We start from the raw sequence: 9144 nt of genomic DNA, 5'->3' as shown, positions 1-9144 counted from the left end.
GGACTTGCTATCTGCCAGTGGAATATCTGTGTTTATAGGAATTTCAATGTTATGGATCTGAGTGAATGATTGCTAATTATTCAATTATTTTGAATTGAATAATTTTGCTTCAAGATCACATTGACCCTCTGTTTAATGGCTGAGGACACATAAAGACCACTCATGCAGACACGGAGTCTCCTGTGAATCAAGCCCAGACTATAGAGGTGAAGGAGTGGGAGACCTTTGGGAAGCCCAGCACAGCTGGCTGGGCTAGCACAGCCTGCCCTCTTCATCCTCTGAAACCTATCACGAGTCAGGACTTGTGCCTGGGAATGTCTGAGCTGCTGCTGGAAGCTGGGGCTCTGGGTGAGCTCATCTGATCAGGAAGAAGAGAAGATGCTGCTGTCCACTCTATCTTTCCCTCTGTCTGCACATGCCAGCATTTCTGGAACAGGATCACTTTTTCCCTCCTGCCACAAAACACAACACAAAGTGAATAAACTTAGAGTTTTGTGATGGAGCATTGTTCAAAATACTCTTGGGAAATTCATCAGAAAGGAACGTCTCTAGTATTATACAGCCTCATTCAGGAAAAGCCTCTGGGAGGGACAGATCCCGGTGTACACACACGAGGCATTCAGAGCAGGAGGTGTCCTGTGCCCAGGAAGAACAGCTGGGATTCCCTTCTTTAATGTGTGCCTTGAGATTTGCTATTTTTTCAGCTACAATGAGATTTCACCAGAGGGACATAAAAACTGGTAAAATGGATGAAGTCAATTTCAGGCTGAAAAATTCCCAGTCCTTCCTCTCGAAGTGCAAGAGTGATATCACTCAGAAGGGGAAGAGATTTGAAAACGCTTTGTATCTACAAGCACTCCTGCACTGTCAGGGCTGTTCTATCACCTTGAGAAAGGGATGCTCAATACACACCCACACAAAGCACCCATTTCAACAGAGCATTTCTCTCCCACAATGGTTTTCAAATCTTCTATTGTGCAGGCAGCTGCTTTGAGTGGCTGAACCCGTCTGAACCTTGCTCAGGATCTGCTCTTCCCCGTTTGCCTCAGCTGCACAGATGCTTTTCAGAGACAAGCCCTGATCCTGGAGAGTGGGACAGGGCACTCCTGAGTGGGACCATCCCAGGCACAGGCTGGTTTTGCTCTAGGCCTGTTTGGAGAAGAGTGAAGGTTTCACATAGGCTGAGCCTTCTGGCCCTCTTGCTGTTCCTCTAGCGGAACTGTCCCTTTTTAATGGATGCACAGCCAGCTCACCCCATGCTGAGAGAGCTGACAGAAACAGCTGAGTTTCCTTCTTTGCTTCTTGATTTAACTCCACTGTGGTGCCTGAGTTAGAAACACAAACTTGTCCTCTTAACATACTAGTTACTGAGCAGTCTCAATGGTGAAGATATTTCTATCCCCGTTGCAGGCTTTTCTAGAGGGTATCTTGTTAATAACACCTGGCCAGTGCCAGATCTTTTAATTTCTCTCTGCTGTTGCTTTTATTACCTATTTCTGCTAACTAAGGACAGCAAAGCCAGTGCCACTCTCTGTCCTTCTGCTTTTGAGGCATTGCAGTCAGCCCAAGCAGGACATAAGATGTATTTTTTCTGCTAGGTACTCCATCTTCTCTGGCCTTCATGTGTCACTGCACTATTCCTCAGCCTAACAGGGTTTGTAAATTGTACTACACATATTAGTGAATCCCAGGAAGGAAGGAAGGAAGTGTCGGAAGGAAGTGTCGGAAGGAAGTGTCGGAAGGAAGGAAGGAAGGAAGTGTCGGAAGGAAGGAAGGAAGGAAGTGTCGGAAGGAAGGAAGTGTCGGAAGGAAGTGTCGGAAGGAAGTGTCGGAAGGAAGTGTCGGAAGGAAGTGTCGGAAGGAAGGAAGGAAGGAAGGAAGGAAGGAAGGAAGGAAGGAAGGAAGGAAGGAAGGAAGGAAGGAAGGAAGGAAGTGTCGGAAGGAAGGAAGGAAGGAAGTGTCGGAAGGAAGTGTCGGAAGGAAGTGTCGGAAGGAAGTGTCGGAAGGAAGTGTCGGAAGGAAGTGTCGGAAGGAAGTGTCGGAAGGAAGGAAGGAAGGAAGGAAGGAAGGAAGGAAGGAAGGAAGGAAGGAAGGAAGGAAGGAAGGAAGGAAGGAAGGAAGGAAGGAAGGAAGGAAGGAAGGAAGGAAGGAAGGAAGGAAGTGTCGGAAGGAAGGAAGGAAGGAAGTGTCGGAAGGAAGTGTCGGAAGGAAGTGTCGGAAGGAAGTGTCGGAAGGAAGGAAGGAAGTGTCGGAAGTGTCGGAAGTGTCGGAAGTGTCGGAAGTGTCGGAAGTGTCGGAAGGAAGGAAGGAAGGAAGGAAGGAAGGAAGGAAGGAAGGAAGGAAGGAAGGAAGGAAGGAAGGAAGTTAGTTTTAAGCTATACTAATGCCCCTCTAGAAGCAAAAACATTTGAAAATAAAAGCAAGACTGGTTGAACTTTCATATAAGTACCAGATTGTGGTAGCAGAAGAAGAATAATTTATCCTTTGGCTGACCTGAAGAAAGGAAAAAAAACCATGTTATCCTATTTCACAGATGAAGAACAGAAACATAAAAGCCCAAACTCTTCCTGTCCCAGATAGAGCTTCCAAGAGGGACAGCTGTGCTAGGAGCAGCAGTGCTTCCTTTGGCATTCATGGAGTAAAACAGGCACCTCAGAGAACAGTTTCCTACAGCAGCAATCATGCTACTTACACAAATATGCTTAACACTGACAACCCACAGTTTTCACAATCACACATAAGAATGCCAAAACCACAAACTGTCTCAAATCAGAAGACTTTAAAAAAATGCACTCAAGGGTTCTTCCATTTTCTGCAGCTGTTAGGTAGAGGTGGGTCACAGATTTTCTTAACCATAAGACTCAAAAAGATTTTTTCAATTGTAAGATTCTGGAGTAATCTGAAATTTACTGATGTTAATGTTTTCAGGAAAAAATGATGCACCTCTCACAAGCTTCACACAGGACTAAAGACGGAGAGCTGGCAACTTTACATCTCCCCTCTCCAAATGATAGATTATGGATGCCAGTTTTCCAGCAGGGCTTCCCTTGCCTGACTGACAGTGTTTCTGTTGTTGTTTCATGCAGCCAGCCTGACCAATGAAGTGGCACTGCCTGGCTGGCCAGCTGGTGTCAGATGCTCCCCCTGCCATGAGCTCCTGCCAAGGCTCCACACACAATCCCCTCTTTTGAAAAGCTAGCTCATTTCCATTTGCAGCCAGCTCTATTCACATTCCTCTCAGAGTTAGTGACAATAAATATTATAAAATCACATAGATCCAGATGGTGTGGGTTGGAGTTGCCAGCTGTTCTACCACTTGTGAATTGCCTCTCTTGTCCTGCAGCTTGGCTTCCAGAGAAAGCATCTCATCAGTTTCCTATGGCCTCATTGCATTTCTTTACAAGCCATCCCCATCCTGAGATATTTTCAACTTTCACTGTAGATATATATAAAGGAGAGAGAGGCAAAGCAAATTGGAGACAGAAAAATCAAAGAATCCTTTACCTCAGAAATTGAGGATTATTTTTCAAATAATGACCTTAACCTCCCAACAGCTTTCCAGTTTTCAGCCATGAAAAGAGACAACTTCAAGGGTTCAGCTCATTTTCACTAATTCTCTCTCACAGGAGACTTACATCTGAAAGAGAAGCAAAGGTTCTCTTATCTTGCCCATAGTTATCCTTGCAAAATGACCACAGAAATTGAAATGCTGACATGGCCTGTGTGAACAGCACTGTGTAAATCCTAAACATTGTGACAGCAACCTTGTTTTTCTGCTCTGAGTTTTCCCAGGAGTTTTGACCCTTTGAGCCTGGGGTGGTGTCTGTAGGCCTGATGCAGTCTGCAGCTGAGTGGAGCCAGCATCCAAATGATTCCCAGGGCTGGGGGAAAGGCTGGAACACAGCAATGGTTAACAGGACTGGCACTAACATAGATGTGAACATACTCAACTGCCACTGCTTTCATCCTCATATTGAGACTTTTTGTTGAAAAGGAATGCAGGCAAGAGTGAGTAGAAGGCAAGTGAGGTGGGGGCAAGGCCAAAGTCAAGCAGCAAGGACAAGAAAAACTCAAATTTTCCCAGTAAGAATAGGGTAAGAGAAAGCCTGAGGCCAGAAATGTGAGTAAGTCCAGTAGCCATGGGCCATGATGTAAGTCAGCAGGCTCTTGGGCTGTGGTGCCAGAAGGGAGCAGGCACCAGTAGTGATGCAAATGCTCACAGCCACTGCTCGGGCTGGTGCCATGGTCTGGGGCTGTGATGGTGGGACAAGGGTGTTTGAGGAGGAAAAAATGTTCTCAGGGGCTCTCCAGGCTGGTGTCTGAGGCATCAGAGTGTTTTACAAGCAGTCTATCTCATTACATTTGCAGCAAACATGATTCAATTGCTTTGTTTAATTTCCTCTTTCCCTTGCCTAGTCTCCAAATAACAAAAAAGAAAACCAATAATGAAGAGGCAGGTCCAGACCAGCCATGAGCCAAGCCATCCTGTTAGGCTCAGTGAGGAGCATGGCTGGGCACAAGTCAAGCCCAGGAATCTGTGCCTGAGCTTGGTCCCAGCTCCAGTGGAGGTGCCCACCGAGGGGTCTCATGGTTTTCTTACTCAGCTCTTTTTGCAGAGGTGTGATCCCACGTTACAGTGCTGCAAGGGGTCAGGGCTGCATTGAACACAGACAACCAAACCGCTCCTGGAATACTGCAGAGACTGTTGGTGCACTCAGGACCAAAAGAATGAAGAATCATAAGGATGCTTGATCCATTGGGGTTCACAAGTTTCCACCCTTGCAGAAGTCCTGCTCAAGGTAGGCTCAGGCTTTTGAATAAAGCCTTTTAGTTCAAGTTACAGGAAGGTAAAATTGTATTTGTAGATCCATAAATGCATCAGATATTGAATGCAGCATAAGCCTCTTGAAATACTCATAATTTCTCCTTATCTCCATGCCAATGACAGCCAATCAGTTCTGGATGAGGAGGAGAGTAGGAGAGAAGGGGAGTGCCCACCTCTCGTCTATACACACGCCCCATCTCACAATGGCATGAAATCTCCTTCTCAACCCATTACTTAAAAAATATCCTTGGGTCAGAAACTCTCCAATTCAATCCACTCCTTTCTGTGTCTCCTCTCTCAGCATCCCTCTGTGCAGAACCTTGAAATTTTTTATTAATTCCCAGCTGCCTCCTGGTGCTGGAATTTTACCATCAGAGACTGCCCACAAGTGGGTTATCAAGGATGCTGGAAACATTTCACTCAGTTGATAAGACAATTTAGGGCTAGGCTACCACCAAAATGGAGTTATCTGGTCACAAACTTCACATCTGATATGATATTTTTAAAATTCTATATTTTAATTTTATACCAAAGGATTCAGTCAGCAAAATCCTATTTTTACCTTTGCTCTCAGTCTGCTTATACCAAAACACTGGGATTTGTATAATTTCCCAAATTATTTCTGAAAAAAGTGTATGATGCTCCCTGGGATTTACTCAGGTGCCAATGGGAGAGTCGTCTCTGGCACAGCTTTTTTCCTACATCTAATTTCAATAAACATGTCCCAGAGGAGACAGATTCTCTCCAGTAAAGATCCTTAAACTACAGTGTGACTTTTACCATATAAATTTATCATTCTTCTGAGTTTATATTGAAAGCTCCTTGCAAAGTTCTTTCCAAACTCTGCCTTGAATTTACCTGGTAGGAGCCCTATTATCTCAGTAGCAGTGCAGCAAATGAGTCAGCAGAGAATGTGCCACTGGGTATGTTCCTCAATCATCCACATCTGCCTGTTTGGGGACACATCTGAAACAGGCAGCAGCGTTCCCAGCCCTGCCCCAGGGAGGCTCTTATGCTGAGAGGGTGTGACTCAGCAACATTTCTTAATTATCTGACGGTTGCAGGAGACTTCAAGATTGAAATGTTGTCAGCAGCATTTTATCCAAAGTGGTGAAAAGCTTCTAAAAAGGCACTTTTGAGACACATTCCTGCTAGCTTTATGGCACTGGGCCTCTATTAGCATAAACAAACTCTGATACCTGAGTGTGGCCTTCTGGGAAATTTCATGTAAAGCCACAGGAAGGCTCATTTTTGCAACCTCCTACACCTCAGTCCTTAGAAGCAGTGGTGCTCCCAGTGTAGGCTGGGCCTGGGGTTTCTGTTTCCCAAGGGATTGTGGCCTTCTCTTGCTGCTCCTCAGTGTTGGCAAGGCAAGGGTCACGGGTTTGTCACCATCTCTCTGGGTGAACAGAGCTTGGCACCGGGTGTCTGCATGGTCTGAAGGTGGGATGACAGCCAGGGCCTTGGACATATGGACAATGATTGAGTAAAGAGGCCCCAAAACATGCAGCAATGCACAGATGGGCTGCTCTATTGTTTAGACTGGGCAGTGTGGAAAGCTGGGAGAAGCTGCTTCTGCCTTGGAAAATGGAGCTGAGCAGGGAACGAGCAGTAAGCAACAGGCACCTGCTGCAGCCTGGAATGTAGAGGCCCCTCCAGGAGCAGGCCGGGTGTAGCCCTGGGAGGAGGTCAAGTGCTGGGAGTTGCCTCAAACTTCAACCTTACAAAAGGGTCAGATTTGCGGAGGAAGAGGAAAAACCAGATGCTCACTGTAGATACAGCTTTCCTCATTGAAGAGCTGGGTGTGATCACCTACACAGCAGTGCCTGGGTCCAGGCAGGACATGGCCACCAGTGCCATGTGCACAGGTCACCTCCATGGTGCTGGGCACTCACAGATCCAGCAGGATCACTGAGAAATGCAGAAATGCCAGCTTTGGGCACTTTGGGTGTGCTGGTGACTGAGGAGGAGTAAGAAGCAACCACCAGAGGGAGAGGGGGGTGTTGTTAATGTGTGCCAGCATAACAAAGGAGTTATTTTGACATTTTAAACTGTAAAAAAAAAAAGGCTCCATTATCACAGTGTCTCTACCACAAAAGAGAAAAGGAGAAAAATAGAAACAAACTTATTTTAAGGAAAGAGTTAAAATACAGGGGTCCATAATAATATTTTCAAATCTGACTGAAGAACTAAACTGCTTCTGAGCTTCCTCTTGATGCAGATAAAAACCTTCACAGACTTCCTAAGAGCACCTGTTATTACATATCAGCATTAGGGGCTGATACTTTTGAACAATGCTGCTAAATTTCTGCATTTTCAGTTAACTAAGTACTACAGATCTGCCTACAACTGACTGAGGGTTCCATATAGGACCAAAGATTCAAGTCCTAGTTCTCAGAAGTAATTCAAGGCTCTAATTTCAGCTGCCAGTTTGGATGCTGAGAATTCAAAGCTTCCTTGTGTAAGTTTTCAGAGGAAATTGGAAAAATGAAAATGTGAGATTTCTTTTTTTTTCTTCCTATTCTGAAATTTGAAACAGCTGTCACAAAATGTTTATAACCAGACATAGTGCTCAATAAATGTCTAAACCTGGAAGGAGCTATGCATGAATTATGTCTGATTTATACATTAAATAAAAATAGAAAGAGCCAGTTGAATTTTAAACATTCTCCCCACATTCAGTAAAACTAGAAATTACAATGTCTATAGAATATTTCCTGCAAAAATGTCTAATGCATTGCATATGCAATATAAAAAATATTTTAAAAGCATTCTGTGTGTTTATCAAGATATTTAATATTTTTTCTTCCAGTTTATTACCCATCCCTGGGAAACAAAGCAAAATAAATCAATTAAAATGTAATTTTAAGAAGAGTATTCCCAGGTTTGGTTAGCTAAATCACATTTTTGCAATTAATGTGGCCTTTATAGATGTTTTAGACCTTTCTCAAGATCATCAAAATAAAACATTCTCATCCCAGTTTTACGACACAGCTCTGTTAGAAAATTATTTCAGTGGAACAATTTCAAAACAAAACTTTGTGGTTTAGCTCCCTAAACCACAGAGTAGTTGCAATATATTCTGGCTGTCTCCACCACCACTCTGTGCATAACAAAAGTGCTTCCCAGCTCACCTTGCACAGACACAAGCGCTGCCACTTCGGTCCCTCCTTGTGTGCTCTCCCTCCAGTGCAGGACTGAGCTCTGTGTCAGCACCACCCCAGCAGCTGGAAATTCCCTAGATTTTACTCCCCAGAATAAAGCAAAGGAGGTGAGTGGGTGCCCTGAGGGATGGAGGTGGGAGGCACAGAGCAGGCAGCTCGGCAGGCTGTGTGCCCCATGCGGGTGCCTGCCCCCGGGCTGGGGGAGGCAGGGGGCAAGGCACAGGGGCTGGCTCATCAGCCCCTGCTGCACCTCCTCCAGAAGCTGCTCAGGCTCTATTTAACCAAGGGCCAGCTAAATTTGGGATATCAGTTTAGGCTCTTACTCTTGGAATGAGCACCAACAAAACTTCACAAGTGGCTCTGGCAGACAGAGCTCTGGCTCTGTCTGTGCCCACACAAGGGCAGAATTTTTACTGCAGACATGCTCAAAGTCTGGAGTTGCAGGAGCTTCAGCCAGCAACACCAATAGGTGTTTCCATAGAGGCCCTGGCCCTATTTGGTGCAGTTCTCGCTCCCAGGGCAGAGGAGGGTGGCAGCCTGACAGCCAGTCTTTGCCAAGGGGCAGATGAGCCACAGCAGCTGCCTCAGGGAGCTGTACCTGAGCTTTCTGGGGAGACCAACACACTGGCAACCAATGATATTGGCTATGAGCTCAGTGCCAACCCTGGGGTGCCCTGACAGCACAGAAGTAGGTTTATAGAGCCATCTAAACACCAAGCTTGATTTGAGACAGACCACGTGGGAAGTCCTCCTTCAGTATGAGGAGAACCCGTTTCTCCTCTTTAAGAAGAAACATGTGAGATTAGGAAACCCTTTCCAAATCTGCTGGGCTCTTTATAGAGCTTTATACATCTACAGTCACACCATGTGACTAACAGCTTACTGCAAAACCAGAGCTGAAGCCATCCAACCCTGCAGCTTCAGCACAGGATAAATAAAACCAGCAGGTTCAATATTTCCCTGCTACATTTAAGCAGCAGTAGCCTGGTTTTAACACTGCTCCAGACAGTTTATGCCTGCATGATCGTAGTGGATATTTTACTCTTTTACTCTTCAATGTGAACAGTGTTTTGATAGTATATATTTTTCTTAATTAAAAAACTAAACATTTTAGAAAAGCTGACTCTGGGCCTTCCCTCATTCCTCTACTATCTA

This window comes from Ammospiza caudacuta, chromosome 3, assembly GCF_027887145.1.
Source record: "Ammospiza caudacuta isolate bAmmCau1 chromosome 3, bAmmCau1.pri, whole genome shotgun sequence".
In the NCBI taxonomy this organism is placed as follows: Eukaryota; Metazoa; Chordata; class Aves; order Passeriformes; family Passerellidae; genus Ammospiza; species Ammospiza caudacuta.
Note: the sequence above shows the minus strand (reverse complement) of the source record.